Source organism: Pteropus vampyrus, unplaced genomic scaffold (assembly GCF_000151845.1).
Source record: "Pteropus vampyrus isolate Shadow unplaced genomic scaffold, Pvam_2.0 Scaffold137, whole genome shotgun sequence".
Taxonomy (NCBI): Eukaryota; Metazoa; Chordata; class Mammalia; order Chiroptera; family Pteropodidae; genus Pteropus; species Pteropus vampyrus.
Genome location: NW_011888918.1, coordinates 1,302,874 through 1,318,251, shown reverse-complemented (window position 1 = coordinate 1,318,251; position 15,378 = coordinate 1,302,874). Strand labels below are relative to the sequence as shown.

General features: G+C 42.2%; 1 protein-coding gene and 1 non-coding gene across 29 annotated transcripts in view; one reads left to right on the top strand and one right to left on the bottom strand.

Annotated features, from left to right (window-relative positions):
- Nucleotides 1-15,378, bottom strand: part of MICAL3 (microtubule associated monooxygenase, calponin and LIM domain containing 3) — a 188,579-nt gene that overhangs the window by 150,196 nt on the left and 23,005 nt on the right. The gene's annotated exons all lie outside the window — the stretch shown is intronic.
- Nucleotides 14,572-14,690, top strand: LOC111744568. The gene has a single exon (XR_002782213.1). It is a non-coding gene; the product is annotated as a 5S ribosomal RNA (ribosomal RNA).

Below are 15,378 nucleotides of genomic sequence, written 5' to 3'. Positions count from 1 at the left end.
ATCAGTTCTGACACGCAAAGGCAGCACGCCTCCTCCTTAAATCTCCCACCACATTCCACTCTCCAGGCCTTTTGAAATTTGCCACAATTCTAGAGGTGAGGAGGCAGAACTAAGCCAATCTGGGTACATCTGGGATGAGGGAAGAGGAGTGAGAACAGAAAGAGGGAAAAATCAAATATAAAGAGGAGGCTCAACAACCACTCAAACACATACTGCAAAAAAATTTGAGCTTTTACGATTTGTTGTTAAGGTAAGGAAGCTGTGGAGAGAGACGTCCACATAGAAGCTGGCACATCCTAGAGAGGGCTGAGGAGTATGACCCAGGCACAGCACCTGGCACTATAGGATGTACCCGACGACCAGATGGCTATGTGTGAAGTCCTAGAAAAAGCACAAGGGTTTGGGGCCTAGGAGTTCTTAGTTCAACTCCAACTCTGTCCCTTCCCTATCCATGTGACTTTGGGGAGCTTCTTAACTTCTCAGTTTCCTTTTCTAGCAAAAGAAGATAACACCTACCTCAGAGGAAGGCTGTAATATATGTAAAATGCTAACTGTAGTGCCTGACACATAAGAGACACTCAGCCAAGGCTGGAGATAACAATGATGATGACGACAACAGGGACTCTGCCTTCTATCCCTAACATCAGAAAACTGATGACAACATTAAATTTGAAATCCTTTATTCAACAGATCTCATGAACATAAGATGAATATACTCACTCTAAGGCCTATTTAGTATGTTATTCTTAGTGGAAAGTAGTCTCCTGACATCTTCCCTCCTCTTTCCGCTAAATCAAATAGAAACTGTCTATTCCAGGCACCTGAATTTGATCTGAAGGCAGACAAAAACATTCAGCTAACCTTGCCTGAACCAGATGCCAGAGGAAAAAAAATAAACTGAATACAAGAACCTCTCTGAAACCAACCCTAAAGAAAGCTCACAAGAAACAACATTATCACTGATTTCTTGACCCGCACTCTTGCTCACGTGAAAAACAAATTCTGGGGAGAGAAGGGAGCCAATGCAACTTCACGTAAGCTAGGAATACCCTTCCCTGGGAAAGAAGGGAAATGACCTGACAGGCGAGGCCAGATCGCAGGTATCGGTGAACTCAAGCCTCTCAGGCCTCTCGTAAGGCGTTCCATCTTAGCTACTCCATGACTGGTTATGATGATTGTGGGAGTAAGAGGTGTATTAAGGATCAATATCCCACTATCCAACAAATAAAAAACCCCTCATTTTAGTATCTGAAAAAAAGAAGAGTTATTAAAGAAATATTCTGGAGAAGAAGCGCAATATTTATATAAAATATAGGGTTAGAAAGATGTAATATAGTAAATGATCATGAACGAAGGTGGAGAATTACCCCTTGCTATAACGGAAGCTCCATGAGGGTAAGGATTTTTATCTGTTTGGCTCACTGCTATTATCTCCAGCACCTAGAACATTGTTTGCTTAGAACACAGTGGGCACTCAAACATTTATTGAATGAATGAAATAAAAAGGGAGAAGCAGACATCTGATATGAGTATAAGGGCACAGGCTTTGAGTCAAACAGAATTAGATTCAAATCCTGGTTTTGCTACTCATTAGCCATAGCTAATGAATTTGCTACTCATTAGGGACTTTAACTTTAATTAAATCACTCCATCTCTCTGAAACAATAAGATTCTTGTTAAAGATTAACTGACAATACATTTAGACATTTAAAATGCCTAGCACAAAGCAAGTACTCAATATATGCTGACTATTAGCTATTATCATCTCCTTTCCCCTCTCACTCTTTAAAACTCCCATGGTTTGGGATAGAAAAGAGGCAGGATCAGATTGGGAGTGGCAGTTACGGCCCTGTTCCAGCCTTATCCTAACTTAACCTAAACCTCAGATGTGTCTGCTGCACCCCCAACACTCCCTCTCTGCCTTGGTTCCTGTGAAATCCATGCCCACCCATTCCCCTCTCTACAGGGAACTTTCCTTCTGTCCTGATCGGGGAGAGGATGTGAATATCAGTACACTGAGGAATTAGCTGTGACTACTCACCCAAGGTAGATCCAGCACTGGAAGAAGTTCCGTGCAGCAGTCTGCATCTTGAAATGCTCCCAGCTGAGAACCAATTAAAATTTAAGAGCCAAGACAGTCTCCTACACTCACTCATGCACTTATTCCCACCATCACCATCCCATTGTACTTAATTTTTACAAATTCACACTTTTGAGTTGCTGCTAGGAACAACGTTTTCTAAGATGAACCCCACATTTCTCTTAACAGCTCTATTTGCTATGTATCTCAATGTGTCAGTGATCATTTCCTGGGCAACTTCCAGCCAGGCTGGGAGATGGAAATGGATCTCGTGCCTGAAAATCCCCAAGCTGACATCACAGAGTTGCTGAGGATTCAAATTGGAAAAGAGCTAAGAGATGTCTAACTCACTGAGCCGAGTATAGGATCCAGGTTTCCTAAGGACTTGAGTCCAGAGAATTTAAGAATTTCAGATTTTTAGTCATAAACCAAAATCTTGGACCATTAAACAATGTTTGCGAAGGTGTATGTGCATGTGCAAAAAGGGAGAAAATGAGCAGAGAGAGGGACTCTTGAGACTGTGTCCTCTGTAATTCCTGATCTTTTAGGAGATATAGCTGCAGGACAGAAGCTGCCAAGAGGGACATAAACACACCTGTCAGTTTCTCATACTTAAGTCTGCACTGGCTTAATCCACCATGTTCAAAGGTGCTGTGTGCTCACCTAGCATCCACTCCTCCGAGGTCCTACAATGGTTAAGTCAAGCAATGAAGCTAAGAGGGTAGCACAGCAAGATCACGACTTCTAAACAAACTAGGATTCAGAGAGGGGAAAGGGAGGAAGAGCCCAGAGACATAAGAGCAGCAACCTCCCAAGTATGCCTAGGCCTGCGCTGCCACTGCTGTTGACTAAGATGTCACCCAGATACATGCACCCTCTTACCCACTGGGATTCCAACTGACTCCTACAATTGGATCATTATTTAACTCAAAGGAGAGATGCAAGGACAGCTAAAAAGTATCTGGAGAATCGCTGTGTTTATGTTCAGCTCCTCTCAATGTCCATGGAAGACAGGGCAGGAAGTAGACTTACATGAAGTAGAAAGTATTTATGCTAGACATACTAACTATAGCAAAAACTTCTTTCTTATAATAGAACTCCAGGGACAGCAATGTGCTTAGTTATAAAACCACATTTCCCAGGCTTCTTCGAAGCTAGCTGTGACCATGTTTCTAAGTGTTGGCTAATGAAATGTAAGCAGAAGTGTGTGAGCCCTCCAGAAAGACTCCTTTAAAGGAGTTGTATCACATGGGAGAGCAACTTTTTGTCTTTCTCTCCATTTCCTCCCTGTTGTGTTTTCCTTGGAAACAGAAATATGATGGCTGGAGCTCCAGAAGTCACATTTAACCACGAGGTAACCTAAAGGATGGAATCATGTGTCAGGGTAGCACAGTTAGGTCAAGTTAAACTCTCACCGGTCAATCTATGGAGTGGACCACATGCTATAGCTAGCTAGTAGGGCTAAAAATTCTCTAGAAGATAGAAGGAGCCAAAGTCCTGATGACCATGAAGCTGGCCATACTAGCTCTGGGCCTCCCAACTCCCGGATTCTTTTATATAAAGCAGAAAAATCTTCTTTCATGTTTAAACCACATTTTGCAATTTCCAACTAAAACTAATCCTAACTTATACACTCATCTTAATAGAAGCTTTTATTTACTAAGGAAAATGCTGAAGGAGATAAAATGGCACAGTCTTTATGGAGGAAGGGCAGATTCCACCATGGCAGCTTATCAACTGGTACAGCCTTATGGAACACAGCTAGAGCTAGAGTTTCTTCAATGGTAAGCAGCACTACTACTAATAAAAGAACCAAGCTTTTCCCAGGGAGTTAAAAAAGAAGGTTCATCCCCAAGAAACTAAATTATTTCACATTACCCATAACTAAAATTTCAGGATAAATGGATCCAGTGAGGTGGTACAATGTGATCTCTTAAGTGAACCCTGCATGATATAAACATGCAGGTTTTCCCTAAAATAATGCAAACCCTGTTAAAATCAATTTCTAGCAGTTACCTCCTGCAGAAAAGCTGAACCAATACAAAGCTCAGCAAATCTCTGAACATTCAATCCACTAACTCACCATTAACTAAGACTCATTCTTACTAGGGTGACTTTAGTCCTCAGGTCAGATTTATTAACTGTGTCATGTTCCCCAGAACATAAATGCCTAACAGTCAGAGGCTAGGTGGAATGGACACTCCCCACAGAGAGGTTGACAAATGGCCGGAACAGGTACAGGGGAAAGAAAAGAAAGCCAAGCTACAGCATGACTTTGTCCTAGTTCCAAAGATGGCTCCTCTGCCAGCCTAAGACCACATCCTCATTCTCTTCTCCTGTTAAAGCTGGAAGAGATGCACTTCTCTACACCCAAAGCCAAAGATATCCCTCAACAGGTCAGATGAACTGTCCACCTGTGGTGTGGACTGTGCCACCATCACGCTGCAGCTAGCAGGGCGAGGACTGACTACAAGAAGGAGGCTTAGATGGTGGTGGCCCTGGCCCTTGGGCCTGTTATAAAATGCAGCTGGCACCAGAGGTGATTTACAATGACTGCCTACCATTTGGAGAAGGCAGGAGGGGCAGGATCGTTTTTACTAGTAAAGTTTTACATAGGTTAAGGAAATACACTGCCCCCCGGTAAGGACGGAGTCTTTCTAGGACAGAAAAATAAAGATAAATAAAGGTGGAAAAACTGGAATGAGTACAGAAAAAAAAATAATTTAACTGGTTGGAAGATAGGCCTTATAAAGAAAGGTTAAAAGAAATGGATTCATTTGGCATGAAGATGAAAAAGCTCATGAAACCCTTCCTTCAAGATCTAGTAGTATTATGGTGCCTAGAAGTAGACTTTGCAAAAAAAAAAAAAAAAAAAAAAATTTAATATTTGCTGACTGACTGATTAGCAAAAGAAAGCTGATAATTCTCTCTTAGCCTCATGAAAAAGATGAAGAGAAGATGTGCACAAAGAACAGAACTGTTTTAGGTAAGTCACCCTTACCTTCGAGGCTGAGATAGTCTGTGCTGGCTCCCCGGCCCCACCCTCTCCCCCAGTGAGGTCAGTTGCTTCTGTACCTCCACAGAAGTTTATTCATCTCCTTCAGTACTGCTCCCACTGTAAGGTCATTACTTCGCTATTTGCTCCTCCCTAAGCAGTGAGCTCAATGGGTGGAGGTGGGGAGGCCCGGGCAGGAATTCAAGCCTTATTTCCTGTGTGTGTGCACATGCAAGGTTCTTTGTACATAACAGATGCAGAATAAATGAATTGAGGTCAACAGATATTTACTGTTCACCCACTATGTGTCAGATGTCAGACACTAGAGCTAGAACAGTGAACAAAACAAATAAAACTTTCTGTCCTCGTGGAGCTTTCATTCTAGAGGGCGAGAGAGACAACACGCAAGTGAACTCTAGCATGTTTGAAGGAAATACATGCTATGGAGGAAAAACGGTGTGGCAGGGGAACAGGAAGTGCTGCAGCGGTCAAGATCTGACCGTGAGGGCATCTATCTCCAGATCTAGCCTCTCAACTCCCACTCTGCTTCTACACTCTCAGCCCCATGATCTTTCTCTAAGTGGAAGAGCACACAGTCTCACACCCACAGGATCTACTCCTGGAGCTCCTTATCAATCCTCGGCAGGCCCAGAACAGCTCAACAGGGCTCCTGATAAAGCGAAAACCCACATTCTTAGCACATACACCAACTCTTAGAGTTTCCTCCTCACACTTTATGCTACTAGAATAGGCAATATCTTCAACATGGCAGGAGACTGGTCAGACTTGGGAGTGGAAGTGAAAAGACAGGAGATACAAAAGGGAAGGCCAGAGAGGCGGGAGGGTCTGCACCCCATATCTACCCTCAGTCTATGCCTGCCCTCAGCCATTCTAAAGCACCTCCTGTTCAGAGGAAGGCCACCACGCCATACCTGCTGCGACCACTACCACCGCCACATTGCACCTAACTACAGATACTCCTCTCCTCTCCCACCTCACCTTCCAAAGAGCAGAGGGTTCTTTTGTATTACCATGAGATTAAGCTTTAAGAACATACTGTTTGGAGTTTCTTTTCCTAGCCAAATCTATATAACCTATGTCCTGAACATTTAGCCTGAGAGGCAATAAGACCTACAGAAAAAGAATTCAAAATGGGGCGAGGGTAGGAAAGTGCTTCTTACTCAATATTTTCTAGGCCAATGACTGTAAGAGAGTGATCTGCCTGTCAATCAAGGGTTTGCTAACTGTTCACAATGTGACCAATGTACGGTGACTGCTGAAAGAAACCCAGAAAAGAAGGCAATATGCCAACCTCAAGAAACTTACAATCCCCCCCACCCCCAAATCATGCAGGTAATACAGCAAGCAAGTAAACAACTCCTAAACTGTATGTCCAGGCTGTTGGAGAAAGAATGGTTAGGACTTGATAAGCAGGGAAGATAGGCTAATCAGGTACAGAGAAGGCATAGTGAGGCAAGACTGAGGAGAGCACACGCAGGGGACCGGGAGCAGGGTGAAAATGGTGCTGGGCGGGCAGGCAGTGCGTGTGGGCTTTCAAAGCCAGGCAGGAGAGCTGACTAGGGACAGGGATAGAAGTAGCTCAGCCTTCAAAGCAGAATGACCCCGCAACAGCCAACAGGGTGATACCAAGGAAGGTGGAATTATAGCGAGGCAGTGTGCAGAAGGCCTGCACACTGTGTGTGTGTACATGCCAAAGGGATTTGAACTCACAATCTAATCTGATTGTGGCCCAGATTAGAGTTGTGGCAATAGGAACAGGAATTTTAAAAGGAAAAATCATTTAACAAATACTGAGCTGCAATTCTGGCAGGTGTAGTTTTAGCTGCTGTGGATAAGCAATTTCCAAAGACACTTCGAAGAAGGAAATAACAGAGCAGATTAGATACAGAGAGTATACAAACCAAATGTTGTCTTTATTTACTTATTATTTGCATCCTGTTCAGGGATAGGAAGGCTGACAAATACTTCTATATTCCAATCAATGGCTTGACATTATCCACAACTTTCCTAGACACAGAATATTTAAAGGAAAACTGTTAGGGACATGTATGCACGAGATGAAATGAAAGACACCTCTGTTCCTTCATGGCAATTATTTTGCTCCTGTTTTACATAAATATAGGAGAAGAACTGAAAATTCCTAACTACCTCCTGAGCAGTAAGGCAAGCAGCTGTTAACATATGATGGACCACTTCCTCCTTCTCTATCCTGCCATGGCCATGTAATGGGGGAAAAAGGTTGGGGCTTGAGAAGCCTCTGACATCCCTTGGCACTGAGGAAGACTTCACTCATCTGAGCCCCCTTCCACCCTCAAAGTGCCCCCATAAGACTAGAAGTCACTACAAACCTGGCAAGTCAGGCTCCATTGAAGACATGGCCACATGCACTGAGGGAGCCATCTCTAAACCTAACCCACACCCAAATAAAATGCCACAGACTGAATATCGGCCTTTTAAGATAAGACACTCCTGCCTTCAGATAAGTAGTCTCCTTATTCATTGGGCAGCAAGGTCAGATATGTGCAGGTCCTAGGGATATACTTTAAGGACATGGTCCCCATCCTTACTGCATTTATAATATATGACAAAGTCTGAGCCCCTCAAAGATTTTTAAATGCAATGGCAATAACAACCAAGGTACTAATAGAGAGTCTTTCTTCTAAGTCTTTCCCAAAGGCAGATGGAGTTATGTTTGCTTTCTAACCCCAATTCACAGGACATTATAAATGAAGTACTCAACATGGAGTATTATTAAAAGTCAGTCAGTCAGATCACTACTGGAGATGGAATTCTGTGTTTAACAAGAATGAAGAATGGAACGGCTCGTTACCCCCCCCAAATCAGTCTTTCCAACTCAGCTCTAGTGAGAAATCCAAGAAAAGCAATGCTGGAGAAAGGCCAGCTTGTTGCTACCATTCTGTCACTCTGTGTTCTTCAGTAGCCCCCAACAGGCTGTCTCCCTTTCATGTCCTTTTTACTGCATTTTTATCTTGCATAGTTGAGGCCAAATATGCAGAGCCCCGTCTTTGGGCCATATACAAAGTAACTACTAACTGAAGACATGCTACACTCTCCATGTAGGACACACAGCCAATGCCAGAGGCCCCCAAATGATGAGGCTTTATTTCTGTTTGATTGTCTGCCCATACAGCTAATGTGTGCATGTGAGTTTTGTTCACTATCTCTGCATACAGCACGTGTCCACACACACTACCAATCATAATGGGGGGGAGGGGTGAAAGAGATGAGCTCCACAAGACTTTGACCCTATGAGACATTAAAATCTTAAAACCAAACTCATGCACCTCTGCCATGTGTCACCCACCTCAACACTATCAAAGTCTACAACAGAACCCTACAGACAACAAGGTTCTATGCATAGGGAATTTGGTCCACAAACAACCTGTCCCTTTAAAGATCTGTAGCAATTTAAAAGCAGCTGGTTTCTGGTATGAACCAGTCCTCAGAAAGCAACTCTCACTTCATCTACAAAAGACAAGGTCTAATGACTGAGTTTTGTTTAAAAAAAAAAAAAAAAAAGGGAGTGGGGGTGCGGGGAAGAATTGCTCCACACAGATAAATTCAAGACTCAGACACAACTGCCTGTGGAAGAACAAGGGTTGGGGGCTTTTAGAGGCAGCCTGAAGGCACTGGCCTTTGCTGCTGAATGTACCTGCACTGCTATAGCTGACCATGGCCTGGGATGAGGGAGGGGAAAGGAAACATTACTAAACAGAAATGCTATAACTAAAGGGGCACGAAGCAGGCACAGAGCTCACCATGGGGGTCTCGGTGCCACTTAGTCCCAGCAGGGCTGACCTTGCCCCATGCAGGCAGGTGATTCCCTCTCACTGTGGTAGGAAGTCCTCTGACAGAGACAGAAAACTGTGGCTGAAGGAAATATAGGCATTCTTCTCTTTTCCCTCCCTCCCTCTTTTCATTTAAAAAAGGAGGGAACATTTCTAGGCCTAAGAAAAGTTATGATTCCAAGAGTCCTTCTATATCAGAAAACAATGACTGACTTTTATAAGGATTTCAGTAATACCTGGAATCTCAAAAAGATTCTGAAATTGATATTTTCAGTGCTTAAGAGAAGCACTGAAGTCACATCATTTCCACAGTAATTAGAGGCAGTTTCTTACCATATATTTGGAAGGATTTATTTGGTCTCCTGCCTTAAAGAAAGCACCTACTCCATACCAAGTACTGTGATGGTGGTGGTGGTGATGATGATGATGATGACTACATGACACTCCTAATAATAGTGGCTATAATTTATTAATCACATGTGCCAGGCATTGTTTGAGAGTTATCTATCTTTCCTCATTTAACTCTCATTGAGATGTAGGTACAATTACAGTATCAGCCTGATTCTACAGATAAGAAAAGGGAGTCACAGAGAGATAAGGTAACTTGCCCAAAGTCACACAGTAAGCAATATAGCTGGCACTTGACCCTAGGAAGTCTGGAACCACTAGACTGAGCAGCCTCTGTATTTAATATCTGCTAGCATTTTAATTCTGAAACAATCCTGTGAGTTGAAACTACTATCTGCAAATTATAGGTGTGGGGGTAGGGGGAGAATGAAGAAAGGTTAGATGACCTGTGCAGCTAGTAAACTACAGGGCCAGGGGTCAAATCCAAGTCTCTGACTTCCATTCTGTATTTTTTCACTTCCCCACACCCCATGGTGGTTTGATTCATGGACTGCTGTACAAATGGTTGTTCCTGGGACCAGAAGAGGTGACACTAGGTCCCAAGGGCACACAGGGAGAAAAAAATAAAAAATAAGAACTAGATAGGAGAGTCTGAAGGCAACCATTATGCCATAAGGAATTTGCCACCTGTTGCCAACCTCAGGGCTCTTAAACAGAAAATTCATCCTGTCACATTCTGCTCAAAACCATACAGACTTGCTTATTAGCCCTCTTCCCGTCTCCCGTATGAGTTCAAATCCCTTTGGCTTTAGTTACCCAATCTCATCTCTCACTTTCTCTGAGATTCTCTGCCCCTCAATCTGCCCACCCCACTCCCATGCTCACCCCCACTGCCCACAAGCACTTCCTTCTCCCTTAGGCCTTGGTTCATGCTGTTCCCGACAACTGAACTCTCTTTCCCATTTCTACCTAGCCATATTTCAGCGCTCTGCAGAAGACTGACTCCTTCACAAAGCCTCCTCACCTCCTCTTGTCTTTCCTGAGTTCCTCTGCCTCTAAGCTTCTTCGAATTCCAAACAATTTAGTACTTATTCATATCCAAGCAGTACTATACACCATTGTTTCTGGTTCCCCAGTGGAAAATTCCTTAGGGAAATGAACAACCAAGCAAGATCCTCAGGTGCAGACACCAGAAGGCTTCTGGGCATAGGCCTGTGAGTCATACTAAGACTGAATCCTGCCCGCCACACTCACCTGTCCAATTCCCATATAACCTACCTGTAAAACAGAAGTAAAACAGTACTTGCTTCACAAGGTGTCTCTAGGAAGTAAATGAGAGAATGCAGTTCTAAAACATTTTCCACAATGCCTGGCAAAAATGCTCAATAAATAATTATTTAAATAATAACATTATCTGCCCACAGTCTAGTTTATTGCTTGAATGTACAATTGGAGCTTAGCAAGAAGTCTCAATTCACTGATGGGAAATAACTGGAGGTTAGAATTTAAAAAAAAAAAAAAAAAACTATACAAAGAAAGAAAAGCATGAGTGAGCTCAAGAAAGTAAAATATTAGAGTGGAACAGATAGTAAAGTAGGCAAAATAGGATCTAAGGACTAAATCAAATCTGTAACTACTTCCTGGGTACTAAGTGCAAGCTCTCCAAGGGACATAAAGGGCATGTAGGACAAAGGTTCCATACTTGCAGGGCTCACTATCTAGCTAAGCAGTTTAGACAGCACAAAATAACTAAAAATACAAATAGTACATAAATGCCAAATGAATGGTATAGCCATTGGTTCCCAGGTTTGATGTTTGTTTGTTTTTGGCATGATACTCATTTTTACCATCAACTATTTTTTTTTGATCATTACAGGATATATAGGTTATTCCATACAACCTGTTGGTTGAAAAAATGCCTATCAATATAAAAGCTATGAATTCAACAGCATTTTCCAGTGAATTTCCACATACACTGCAAAAAAAGTAGAATGTATATGTTTGAAATATTAACTAAAGCTAACTCAAGTTTGATGACTCTACTCTGAATCAGCAAGCATGGCTACTGGCCGGTACACACACACTCAAATATTCATTAACCACAGCATGGGGATCACTGGCATACCCTCCTACTAACAGCAGCAGTTCAGAAGCAAGGAAGAGATGAGGTGACAAACTTATAACAGATTCAATTCAACAAACATTTAACTATTATAAAGAAAAACAATGCTTATAAAAATTGGTAAACAGATCCAGGCAAGTTTCACAGAAGAAAAGTTGGATTTGAGGAGATCCTGAAGGACGAGTAAAATGAAGATGTGTAGAGAGAATCAGAAAGGAAAGAATATGAGAGATTAAGGATGAGCAAAGGAGAAAACCAAAGTACTGAAGCCTGTACAGTAGCAAACCAAAGTACTGAAGCCTGTCCTCGTGGGAATGTTGAGGTAAAAGGGAGGAAGGGATAGTGAACTTAGCACAAAGTTTAGACATGCAATACTGAAGCAACACAGCTTCTCAAAAGATGAGTAGTAGAGACACCAGGAGCTACTGTGGAAAGAGCTATAGGCTCCAGAGCTCCACAGATCCAAACACTTACTAGACCCTAGGTTAGTTGAGGCTTCCCAAGCCTATATGTCCCCCCACTGTAAGACAGAAATCTAATACCACTTACCTCAGAAGGATATAATGATTTTGAGATGAGGCTCAAAATAAGTAACTATTCTGAAGTGCTTAGGACAGTGTCCAACACAATAGAACTTAGTGATCACCATAACTACTCACAGTCCGCAAGGTACAGTAGGTCTTGGAACAGTCCTTTTGTTCAACCTTGTTTCATTCTAATGCTGATGAGAAAAATAAATCAATTCCCAGTTGGGGCCTGTGTGTGGAGTTTGCACATTCTTCCTATGGCTGCATTTTCCTCCAACATCCCAAAGATGTGCATGTTAGGTTAACTGGTGTATCTATATGGTACTAGTCTGAGTGAGAGTGAGTGTGTGCATGTGTGCGCACGCCCTGCGGCAGACAGGTATCCTGTCCAGGGTGGGTCCCTGCCTTGTGCCCTGAGCTGCCAGGAAAGGTTTCAGCCACTCACGACCCTGAACTGGAATAAGAAGGTTGAAAAATAATTCTCTTACTTGTTTTTATTAATCTTTCTTAGATGTATGTATAGTTCACATTTATTTCAATGTTTAATTTTAGAAGTGTTTTGAGTCTTTAAAAGTGTGATGTTTTTGTGAACAGAAATATGCCATAGGAACTTACCTTTTGTTTATATCAATTAGCCTATGGTAAAACTGGTTTCAATACACATTGTTTCACTTAAAGTCACAGTTTCTAAGAACCTATCCACGAAGTTAAGTGAGGACCTACTATAGTCTTAAAGGTAAGACTGATTCCATGCTAGTCCAGCATTCCTCAAATAGATTTGACTACAAAACAGTTTTAAGTAAAATTTAAAGAAAGAATACTAAAGGTGTACTGAGACTAGCATATGGGATGACAAATACAAAATGCCTAGTGATCCAAACTATGAATTCAACATTTTGGATAAATCTATATTTTATTAATCACAAATCAAAAGGTCTCAAGAATAAATTGCTACAAAAAAAATTAGTCCGATTCAATCATTTTACTAAGAACAGTTTTAATTTCTCCAGAATACTTTTTAACGGTCCATGGAACAGTTTATGAAGCACTGCCTTAAAGTGGCTTGGGGTGCTAAAACAAAGGACAAGATAAATAGATAGGGACAAGGAAACACAATAGGAAAAAAACATTTTTCTACATTTGTGTGAATACTGCTAAATTATATGGCTTGGATAGCTGGACCTGGTACCTCTTCCCATCGCCTCCAATTTAAAGCACCAGGAATTTTACAGGCATTAGGGAATAGGTCTTCTTGGGAGGAAGGAAGGAACATAGGAAGAGGCAGTGAGGAGGAAATTATCAAATGCTGCTTCTGAATGTTTTTTTTTAAACATGTACGTACAATATTTCTGTTCAAATCTGATGCTTTTTATGAAGTGAAAACGAAAGCTTAAAAACAAATAAGACAATCTGCCACTGTAGTAAAATGGACACAGCTCTGACTGCAGAGGCTTCTCTAACTGCCAAAAAGAGCTCCAACCAGTAGGAACTGGGGTGAAGAACAGAGACCCTCAACCTGTGGGTCCACAGCTGGTTAACTGCTCACTCAGGGGTGAATTGAAAGACAAATTTAGAACTTGGCATCCACTTCCAACTCATATTCAACAACACTAGTGGGGGCTAATGAAGGAGAACCTGTCCCTACTTTTGGCCATGCTGAGAAAAGTGGGTATTGAAGGTAGCTGAAAATGCTATGCAGGACTGAAGGTGGCAGAGGCAACAGACATCCAGAGGAAGCAAAGACTGTGTCAGAGTGCTTGCTCAGAGAAACCACAGCCACTGCTCACACTAAAGACAGACGCTTAGAGAGTTGTGTTTATCTCCAGTCTGTGCCACTGTGCCAGGAAGGGGGGCTGGGAGGCACAGCCTAGTTACTTTCCGTATGTTAATCCTGGCAGTCTGAGCAGCAGCTGAAGACAAACCCAGGGCAGAGAAGTGGACCAAAGGAAAGTCTGATTAATAATTATACTCTGAGTTTACAGAGTGCCTTTTTCTTCCCTGACGAGCTTAAAGTGGTTTGGAGACATTACTTCAGGTTCTTTATTTAAACATTTTCACAGGCAAGTCATAGACAGTATCCAGTACATGAGAAAGTTGAGATATTAAGTCCACTTTGAAAGATTAGGAAAAACACACATGCCTATACCAATTTCCCCTGGGGAAGTCAGCAAAGAGACAAAACTAAAAGCTCCACTTTTCCTAGCGGTTCCTGGTAGCATAGACTGCTTCTCAAAAATGATTCTAAAAGTTTAAGGAAAAGTGAGTATCCCAAAGGTTGCAAAGTAAGTGTCTAGAATTCCAAAAAATAAAATAATAGTCCTGCCTCATCCTCTTCACAGTACAGCACAAATCAGGAGCCAAAATTGCCTTAAATCATTTCTAAAACAAGCCAAAAAATAAAAAACTAAATAAAGAGGGGGAGGGGGAGGAAGGTGGGAGGAAGAAAGAAGGAAAGAAAAAAAACACATGTATTTTGCCTAGATCAAAGAAGTTCCAATTTTTATCTCAAGGGAGGGACAATGGTAGTTCCATAAGGCCTGTCTACTGCAAACAACCAAAGCAGAATAATCTATAGGATAAATCAGTCATTTTATGTTTCTTTCTAGTCTCTTAAAAAAAAAAAAAAGTGCATATTTTTCTACAAGAGCGCGCAAGAATTTAGCATTTTCGTCTACGACCATACCACCCTGAACAAGCCCAATCCCGTCTGATCTCGGAAGCTAAGCAGGGTCGGGCCTGGTTAGTACTTGGATGGGAGACCACCTAGGAAGACCAGGTGCTGTAAGCATAAAAAATAAAAAATAAGGGATTGTAAGCTGACCAGGTCCTTGCAATCTGTGAGGTGAACCAAGGGTTGCCTCGCCTCCCCTCCCCCCCCCCCCCCCCGCCAAAAATTAGCATTCTCTGTGAGTCTACTAAATATCGGGCATCATGTTGGATCTGAGCATAGAATGTGAACAAAACAATATGTCTCCTATGTCCCTGAAATGGAAATACAGTGGGGAACAACCATCAGTATAAAAATGTCAATACACAAATAGACAAATAAGTCCCTACTTACATATTGTGAAAAGATCTGTAGGGGAAAAGAATAGCAGAATATAAGAGAAAATAACAGAAGGGGCATCCTTGACTGAGGTGGTCAGGATTGGCCTCGGTAATGAAGTGGTATCTTGCCTGAGACTGGAAGAAGTCTAAGTCTAGGGGCAGAAGGAATCACATGTTCATAGGCCATCAAGTGACAATAGACTTGGGCCTTCTAAGAATCAAGGCCAGTGGGTTTAGAGTTCAATGGCAGAAGAAGAAGAGGATGGCAGAGCAGGCAAGGCCATGCCATGCAATGCCAGGCTACGCCAGGCTAGGCATCTTATGGAATTTGGATGTAAGGACCTTGTTTTTCCTATGTTCTTCATAGTTCCCAGCCTGATGACCTCCTCATAGTTGATGCTAAGAAAATATATGCTTAATTCAGCAAA